The following is a 9,735-nucleotide window of genomic DNA, read 5'->3' as shown; positions in this document are numbered from 1 at the left end:
GAACACTGTCTACTGTGAATGTTTCTTCACAGTAACGAAATGCATGTAGTATATAAGTCCAATGTTGTAAAATGTATTCAGATGGGCATAGTTTATCTAATACAGAAGTTTGTAACATGATTATAAAAAGCTATCCTTGTGCAGAACTATATGGCTACATAAGTCAGGTTTTCTATTTTATGGCTCTATACAATTATTGCCACTAAACATGCATTCAGGCAGGAGTTAGAGATATTTTAGAGATATGACTCTATGCTTTACAGCTAATTTATCAATTTGTTTCTGTGTTAGATCAAGCTAAACTTTTATTCTCTACAGCTACAAGTCAGTTTTCTATAAACTTTCATAGCAGTGCACACATTATACCAGCTGTCATATATTTAGGGCTTTGCATCTGTAGCCCTTAATAAAATGATTAGCCCCATTGGCTGATATTTTTGAATGGGGGAGTGGCAAGGGGAAAGTTAGATAATAAAAATAAAAGCAAACAAACAAGAAAAGAAGCCAGTTTCCTTGGGTTTTTTTACTAGCAGGTATAAAAAGAATGGGAGAACATGAACGTCATCTCTATAATTTTGTTCCCATTTCAATGTTATGAAGACTTTCGCAAAACCAGAGAAAGTCAGCAAAATTACTCAGTAAGTTATGAGTGGAAATATTTTCTAGTTACTCTGCAACTACTGTTAATGGAATGCTGTTTACAAAATTGCAAGAGAAGATTCCTGCCATATATTCCATATATTCATTAACTCTGATGCCATCAACAGATTGCTAGGGCTAGATATGATCACTGTAATAGCTTAGTCAAATTCCTGACTAAAACCCCTTTTGCCAGCAAAACAGTGCCACAGAATTTTGCCTTTGAGCCTAACAATGTGCAGTTCAGATGAAATGTATATATCTGACAAAAATGTGCAAGATCAAAAGGGAACAAAGGGATTTATAAATTTGGGGCATCTATTGAGCAGACGCCACAGGCTAAGTTCCTGTGTCAGGGCTGGAATAAGAACTTTGGCCATTCTACAGATTCATAAGAAATGGCACTTTTACAGAGAGAATCCCTTTTTCCCTACATGGCTCAGGCAGACTCCTCCACTTCACCAGATTCAGTGAATATATGTGTTAATGGGGGATTTTTCACAGATATTATAGCCTGCTTGGATTTCCAAAAGGAAACAATCAGTCATCAAAGTCTTCTAAAGAAACTAAGCAGCCATGGGATAAGGGGGAAGGAACAGGCATGGAGAAGAACTGCCAAGAGTAGGAAGGAGAAGCGGGGGTGCACAGTCACTTCTCGCAGTGGGAGGTCACCAGAGAGTTTCACAGAAGTGCTGGGGTCTGTGCTGTTCCTAAATTGCTTGGGAAAAGGGGTAAGCAATGAGCAATGTTTGCAGCTCATGTGAAGTCGCAGCTCTTATGAAGATAGAAAGAACAAAGGCTAAATACAGAGAACTGCAGAAAGGATTTACATGACTGAGTGACTGAGTAATAACATGGCAGATGAATTTCAATGTAGGTAAATGCAAACTGATGCACATAAGAAAAAGGAAGTGGGCTATAAGCTGACCATTGTCACTCAGGAGTGAGATCTTTGGGTAGTGACCGACAGGTCTAGGAAAATGTTAACTCACTGCTTAGCATCTGTCAAAAAAAATATAGTGAATCAAATATTAGGAATTATTAGAAAAGGGTTTGAGAACAAGAGATAAAACAATTATGTTATTGCATAAAACCATTGTTCACCCTCATGTTGAAGCCTTGGCATGGCTCTGCTCTCTCATCTCGAGCAGGAAATGACAGAATCTGAAGAGACTCACAGAGAGGCAGCAAGGATGACCAAAGGCTGCTTTTGTAAGAGCAATGATGGAGCAGGCTGTGTCGGGGAGCATCAGGAGGGGGCTGCTCCACAAGGAGAGGTGAGTAGGAACCAGAGCGGGACAGAACAGCATTTGCCAATTCCTTTTAGGGGAGCATAAACACATTCCCCCTTCACCACAGATTATGCAGCTGAGTTTCCTACATTTGATGAAGTCAGAAGAGCCAGCACACCCAGAGCACAGGAGTTGAGCCTCACTCTGGGGAAATCACCTTCCTGGTGATGATATTCCACCCGCCAAGAAAGACAGAGAGAAAAATGCCAGCTCAGTGAACCTCTGACCTGAAGCTCTATGGTCATTCTTATATTCCTTTCTTCTCAACTGAGTCATTTGACCTATTTTAGATATGCTATTTAGGATGAGATAAATTCCTTTCTCCTTTACCAGAGAAGGCACTTAGAGCAACTAGTTTAGATGTACTTGCCTACTTTTCATCAAATGAATCTGCATTTGCTCAAATATCCTTTTCAAGAACGGATTATGATCTCCAGATGTGGCTCTAAGAAACACCTTCCACAAGTTCATAACCTCCACAAAAACTCCTGCCCCTTCCCTTCTTCGTCATAACAAAACGTGTTCAAATTATGTTGGGAAGCATACCCTCATTCATCTCCTACTCCACTGCCAATCAAAGGGCTAGACTGATTGTAATCCAGTTTCAGTATCTATATCTTTCCTAAATATTTACTGTACATTTTTATCCATCTTAACCAAAACACCATACACAACCAGCTTCACTGAAGCAGATATCAAGTGCATCTTTACTCTAAACAGACTTTCTAGATTATTCACCAGTACCCGAGTAATGGAATACTGAATCTCATGTACATAATAAATGTATTCTTAAATGATTTTCTTTGAGTTACTTTTTTCCATAGGAATTATTATTTTCATTATGATTAAAGAAAATAATCATAATGACATAAAACAACTGGAAATAGTCGTGCACCTTCAGTGATGCAGTGATGCAGATGGTGTGAACTGGAATAATTAGCCCAAGGAGACTTGATGGCACGTGATAAACCAGTAAAGTCATGTTACATGACATCACTGGCCTGAGGTGAAGAAATTACAGACTTTTACATTTCAGACCAATTGACTAGTGATGATTTAGTGCCAAATCATTATTCTAAACAAGACACATGATGCATATAGAACATTGTAAAGGCTCAGCAGGAACATAATGCACTCAGATATCACCAGCCTCAAAAGGCATGAACTATCACTTTCAGTGCACAGGGAAGGGGAATGAGGGATCGCAACAATAACCTATATACAATGAGTAATGCATTTTTACATCATTAGCAAAAGCAAAATGAATGTTCTATTTGTATAAGCTTACAAATAGCGAAAGAAACGGTGATCGTGTCATATCTATCAGAACTGAGTTGAATCATTCTATCTGATCTGAGAGCTGTCTGCACTGGATTTCCTGTTGCTAAAGCAACAGCTAAGTTAGCTGTAAAACGAATGGACAAAATAATCCATAGGGACTTTAAAATATTATGTACATTTTTGTCCTTACTGTATGCCATACGTACAAACATATATTAGAGTATGCTTTGCCAAACCAATAGCAAATTCTTATGCTATGAATGTATATGTAGGGTAATCATGACTCTGAAATATGTTTTTGCAAAATATTTCTTAAGTAGTTCAATTTATAGAATTAGAAGTTATTATGAAACAGCTGTGTTAACCGAAGATAATTTATAGAGATGTGATCCTAAGGAATAATCAGGGATTGGGTAATCCTATTTGGTATCTTTCGAATGTTTTCTAATCTAGACAAAATATGTATGTTTTATCCCCACATAATGGTTCCAGCTGAGATAACAGCCATGTTATGATAGATGTTGTAAATGCTGAGCAGGACATGGCTCCTCCCCAAAGACTGTGCAGTCCAACTAGACAAGGCAGGTGAGATTTGGGAGGAATACTGAGAATTCCCATACAGTAAAGTAACATATCAGTGACAGAAGCAGAAAATACTGAATTAGTGGATGCCAGAAGTGTTTTTACTAGACCCAAATACTACAGACCCTTTCACAACCTGGAAGAACAGCTGTCACTGTGAAGGAAAACGGTATTTACGGTGCTGGGAATCAGCTTACCTTGTGGATTCAAATAGATTCCCAGCCCTAAAGAAGGGCAGGGGTTAGACACGCACTCCTTGGAAAGGGAGTGTAGCAGCAGAGGGAACAATCAGAGGTGGAAGCGAACAAGGTTGATCAAGTGGCAACAAAGTTCTTGGGAGGGCTGAAAGTACTGCTTCCTTTGTCAGAAAAGCACAGTTTTCTGTTGCTCTTTTTGGATTTGCTGCTTCGGTGGAATTGCCTTGATCTTTTGTTGGACTGCAAATAAAGTCTGAGAGATTTTGCATGACAGTGACACTGGTACTCACTGTCCTAAATAGCAGGAGGCAAGAGCAATCTAATGCTAACTCTGCTGCCCTCATATACTTCCCAGCATCCCATGTTTGGTCAGTAGAATTTATTGTCATTCTAACTTTTCATTTACAGCTAGTAATGGCAGGAAAATTTTTGTCTTACTACTGGAGAGTTAATAGTGCTAAGTAACAATCTGGTTTATGATTTCCGGTACTTTCAGATGACTATTTAATTCTGTTGTTAAATACTTACAAATGACTACCACTAATCAGCCAATGTCAGTGCAGATACATATACAGCCAATCACAATTTATAAATTGCATGCTATTTATATATTTATATACCCTTTATAAACTGTGTAAAATAAAATACATACAGATATATAAAATACAATACATACTGAAACAAGGAGATAGAAAGTGATTTAAGCTAATTAAAAATTGCCCATGCTACCTTCCTTTTGGTTCCTAATGTATCCAGCTCTGATAGAATCTCTTTTACCTCTTAGGTCTGCTGAAGCAAAGGAAAAACAAATAATTAGGATTATTTTATTTTTTTTAGTCTATGCAGGTGGGCTTTTTTCCTTTAAAAAAATAGCCCTCAATAGAATTGAACTAGGACACTTCCCTGCTTCTCCATGAATTGTTATCCATGTTGTAACAGTAAATTTCTAGCATTTGCTGCTGTTGTTTAATTTAGAGGACTATCAATGTTAGCCTGCAACAGCAGCCAGAATTTTATCAGTGAATGGCAAAAGGTCTTCTATGTTCTTGAAATCATTGGGAAATGACCTATGCAGTGTTCAAACTATTTCAGTTTTTTAACTTAAAGTTGAATCAAATCAATTCATAACACTGTCATTTTCTCTCCATAATCTGTAAAGACAGCTTAGACTGACTAACATAGATGAATACCTTCTTGCCTGCCTGTCCCCTTCCTGTTCTCTCATCAGGAGGCTGGGATATGGAAATGCTTCTTCCCAATGTAGTACCACCAAAGAGAAGGATAGCAGGAAGCATTATGTGCAGAATGTGGCAGGAACAAGTTTTTCAATTCTGCTACGTTTCCTGCTTCAGCAATTCATAATGATGGTATCTGGCATGGTTTATGCCATTCTTTTAGACTGCAAGTCTAGTCTTTTTGGATGTTCATTTTCATCAATATTTTGGCAGCCTACAAAATATTTCTAGAGAAACTTAGGCAGGAAAAGGTAATTTTAGAAGTCATTTATAACTCAACTTGAAAAAAAGAGGCAAAGAAAAGTATTTCTTTACCCTGGCAGCTTTCTTCCTAAGGTCTCCTCTATATAATAGAGACCGATGAGTGGTATTTCTGTGACACGGGCATATATGTCCTTGCCAAATTTGCACTTAACATGCCCCTTGAGACAGGAATTTGAGGACTGTTAGACAAACACGACAATTTATTTTTTTGAATTATCAAAAAGGTAAAAACATTGCTCTTTCTAATTTGAAACATATTGCTCATTAAAAAAAAAAAAAAGGAAAAAAAAAACCCAAAACACAAAACCAAAAATCCCCCAGCAATGAAGAAACACTCCTGGCTTGAGAACAAATGTGCCACATTTCAGCCTTAAAGTTAAAATGATCATGTTGTTAATAAAAATAAAAAATGTTTCTCTAGAAAGAAGGATACAAACTACTTGAGAATAAATATAGGTTGGTATTCTATATAGCTAACACAGTTATTTACCATAAACAGGATTTGTTTGGAGTCATTGTGATTTGTGCTACCTTGCCTCTACAAAAAAAATACAAATGATCATATTTAAAGTGAACATGTATTTAAGAAACTAAATCAGCACTAACACTGGTATTATAATACAGCCCAAAGCCCAGAAGAAACAAAAATTGTACTGTATTAGGCACTGAGTAATATTTTAGGGAAAAATCAGTAGCTGGAAGAGTTTCCAACTGGAGCAGAAAGCACAGACTCTCGTGCAGAAGTGAACGGATATGACATGCAGCCAGAGTGCAGGAGAATCACAGGAATACAGAACAGCTGAGCTGGGAAGGCACCTTTGGAGATCATCTAGTCCAACCCCCTGCTCCAAGCAGGGTCACCGACAGCAGGTTCCCCAAGACCATGTCCAGTCAGACTTTGAATATCTCCAAAAATATTCTCTACCCGTCTCTAGTGTTTGACCACCCTCACAGTAAAAAAGTTTTTTTTCTTATATTCAAATGGAATTTCTTGCATTTTAACTTGTGCCCAAAGAACAACCTACAGATCTGCTCTAGCAATTTAATTCCATTTTCTAACTTGGTGGGGGAAGGAAGTGGGATTTTGTTGGCAGGCAGTTCACTGAATGTAAACAAAAATACCAATTAAATACAACATGAAGTTGTATTTAAAAGACCTGTGAAACCGAAGAAAATGGCAGTGAGAGAGATTGTCCTTTGCACCTTCAGTTAAAAGCTGGCAGGTGGCTGCTATGTACACAGGCTCTCACATAGGTCTCCTTCCCTTCTCTAGCCATTTCCCAGAGGAAAGCGGGAGATTGCAATGGCCATGAAACCCTTAGAAAAGACAGGGACAAATCAGCTCTGCATAGTCTTGGTACTAGACAAGGAAGTGGAGCTAAATGGACTCTACTATTTCCTGGGAGGCCATTTACCTGTATTTTTTGAGGACCGGACTTGTGGAGAGATACATAGAAGGGGACATGCCTTCTTTGAGTTACAGGTATACCTGCTTCAGCAGCTAACAGCAAAGTCTGTAGCAGGCTCTTCCATCTGACTGTTTCTGTAGCCATCTATCTATTATTCCATTATCTATATCTGCCTCTCTATATTTGCAAAGAAAAAATGCCTCTGTTCTTACAAAATGCAAATGTTTCTGAGGAATGTAAAGTAGATGAGGGAGAAAATTCTGAACATCAGGTAACAATTTTTTACTGTGAGGGTGACCAAGCACTGATACAGGTTGCCCGGAGAGGTGGTGGACACTTCATCCTTAGAGATATTCAAAACCCATCTGGACAGGGTCCTGAGCAACCTGCTCTAGGTGGCCCTGCTTGAATAGGGGAGGTGGACCAGATGACCTCCAGAGGTTGCTTCCAACCTCAACCATTCTGTGATTCTATTTTTTTATGAAAATAGTTACATCTCTAGAGAAGAATACCAAAGGTGTTACATTCATACTCTTTGAGGGGTTCCTCATTTTACTTAGGAATGAGTTTCAGGGAGGTCTGGAGTTTGCAGTCAACACTTCGAGGAGAAAAGACTAGATGCATGCCATGAAAATTAACACTTTTTTTGGAAGCCCACAGGCTTTGTTTTGCTGTGTCCAACAGCCCATGGTTTTAGTGGGACCATGCCCAAGGGGTGCACCAGGCCCTGTATTGAGTTAGTGTCAACAGCAGTCCCTAGAACTTGTTTCTTCCCCTGGGTGTCTGCAAACATGTTCTGGCTGAGAGGAGCTGACAGATCTCTGGGATTTTTTTTTTCTCCGTGCAGAGAATTGCAACCTTCTCCTCTTTAGATACTGTTATTTTAACTCACATTTTTTTACTGCTCAGTGCATTTACAAATCTGCTTTGGAAAGTCAAGGCCCACACACCATACGTGAGCTGTGGCGGGGGAGGGAAGGAGGCAGTTAGTGATGTTTGCTACTTTTAGAGGCTGTACAGTAAAGCATCTTTAATTTCAAGGACTCCAGTTCCCTCTCCCTATACAACACTGAGTGGCTATGGTTATAGAGAAGTGCTTTGCAGGGGAAACACAATAAATAGGATAGCAAGCCAGACTGGGCTCAGATGACCATAACGGCATTAAAAAGTAGTAGAAGATATCAAAAGAGTTCCAGGAATGGGGAAGCCTGAAGAAACACTTTTAAGAAAAGAGTTGCATGGACACAACTACCCACTTCCAAAGACAAACAGCATCCATTCCAGTCAGTGGGAATTCTACCATTCATTTAAAATGCCATCACCGAATGGCAGGAGCTGAGGGTTTCCACTAATAGGCTGATCACCAGATTGCACATCAATAGGCTGCAGCCAGCCCTGTGCACTTGAAGAAGAAACTGATAAGGTCTGAAGAATGACAGAACCTCTAAGATGTATGCACTAGTAATTTAAGACGGACCTCGTTCTCAATTTCTCTATGATTTCAAGTATTATAGAGGAACTGTTTAGATTGTTTCCCTATAATTATTACTAAACATCTTATTTGCTATGTCTCTTATTAGAAGCACAGCATAAACACCTCAGTCTAATTATGAGTGACTCATTCACGAATGCCCACTTCATTGTTCTAAATGAAAACACACTCTTAGAGAGGTAATAAAATTAGCATCAGAATCTATTCAGAAACAAATTGAACAGTGGATGCTTACAGCAGTGAACACTGAAGACAGCTAGAGCATGTATGAGTGTGCAAGAACTGTTATATACTGTTCTGTGTATACTATTTAATTGTTACAATTGTATTTGGCATAGGAAAAAGACTTTTTGATTTGATTGGATTTGAACTTTGAAGGCTTGTCCTCAGCTGATTAAATTGCACAGATTCATAGACAGCAGAGAAGCTGTGTTGTTCAGTGCCAGATCAAACCTCAGCTGTATTTCAGCTAAGTAGCACCACAAGAAACATAACATTAAGACACAATCACTATGCTTAGGCACAAAGTCACTATCCATCACACAGACAAACTCAATTTCTCACAGCAAAACATTTACTAGCCTTCTGTCTGAGAAGAAAATTGCACTGTACATTTCAAAACAGTTTTCCTAAAATGCATCAAATGAGTAATATCCAAAACAGGCTTTTAAAGGATAAGGACTCAAATATAGCATCAACACCAGTAAAATCAAATACAGTTCTTTTGAGAATTCATTTCCCTTCACCCTACTTATATCCCATACTTTTAATGAATAAATATATTGCTAACCTATTAGCTGGTGAAACAATCCATAATGAATTTAACCAAAAAAATATTGTCCAAGATTTATGACTTTGCACATAGGAAGCAATGTTTCATCACATGTGGAAGACAACACAGAGCTGAGTATGAAAAAGTCAACAGAGCTGCTAAGACAGACAGATGCAAGTTCTGCTCTACCTATTCAGCACTCCATAGGGAGCCACTGTAGTGAATGAGGGATGGATTTTGCTTAGTGTTCTACAGAGTTGTGTTACCGTAGTCTCTCCTAACAGCAATTTCCTTCATTCTAATGGATTCATGCCCCGACAGAGTTCATTGCTGCAGTTGCCTGTGTGTTAACCAGGAATGCAAGTCCACGGTTCAAAGGTAGAAAGCTCCACCAGTTTCAACAGTCTCTTATCATATGGAAGACATGGCTCAAAGGACACTGGGAAAAAAGCCATCTGAGGTAAAGCTAGACTTGTCAAAATCTTGTGTGAAAACATCAAAAATATACTTATTTCATATAGGCAAGGGTCTATATGCAATATGGATAAAGTTTCTGATTAATGGTCACCTAA

The 9,735-nt window shown here is 38.6% G+C and overlaps 1 non-coding gene across 1 annotated transcript; it reads right to left on the bottom strand.

Annotated features, from left to right (window-relative positions):
- Positions 1-1,963: 1,963 nt before the first annotated feature.
- LOC140646738 (U1 spliceosomal RNA) lies at positions 1,964-2,125 on the bottom strand. Its single transcript, XR_012040543.1, has one exon. It is a non-coding gene; the product is annotated as a U1 spliceosomal RNA (small nuclear RNA).
- Positions 2,126-9,735: the final 7,610 nt, after the last annotated feature.

Source organism: Ciconia boyciana, chromosome 1 (assembly GCF_034638445.1).
Source record: "Ciconia boyciana chromosome 1, ASM3463844v1, whole genome shotgun sequence".
Classification (NCBI taxonomy): Eukaryota; Metazoa; Chordata; class Aves; order Ciconiiformes; family Ciconiidae; genus Ciconia; species Ciconia boyciana.
The sequence above is the reverse complement of the archived record's forward strand: the minus strand, read 5'-3'. Positions and strand labels throughout refer to the sequence as shown.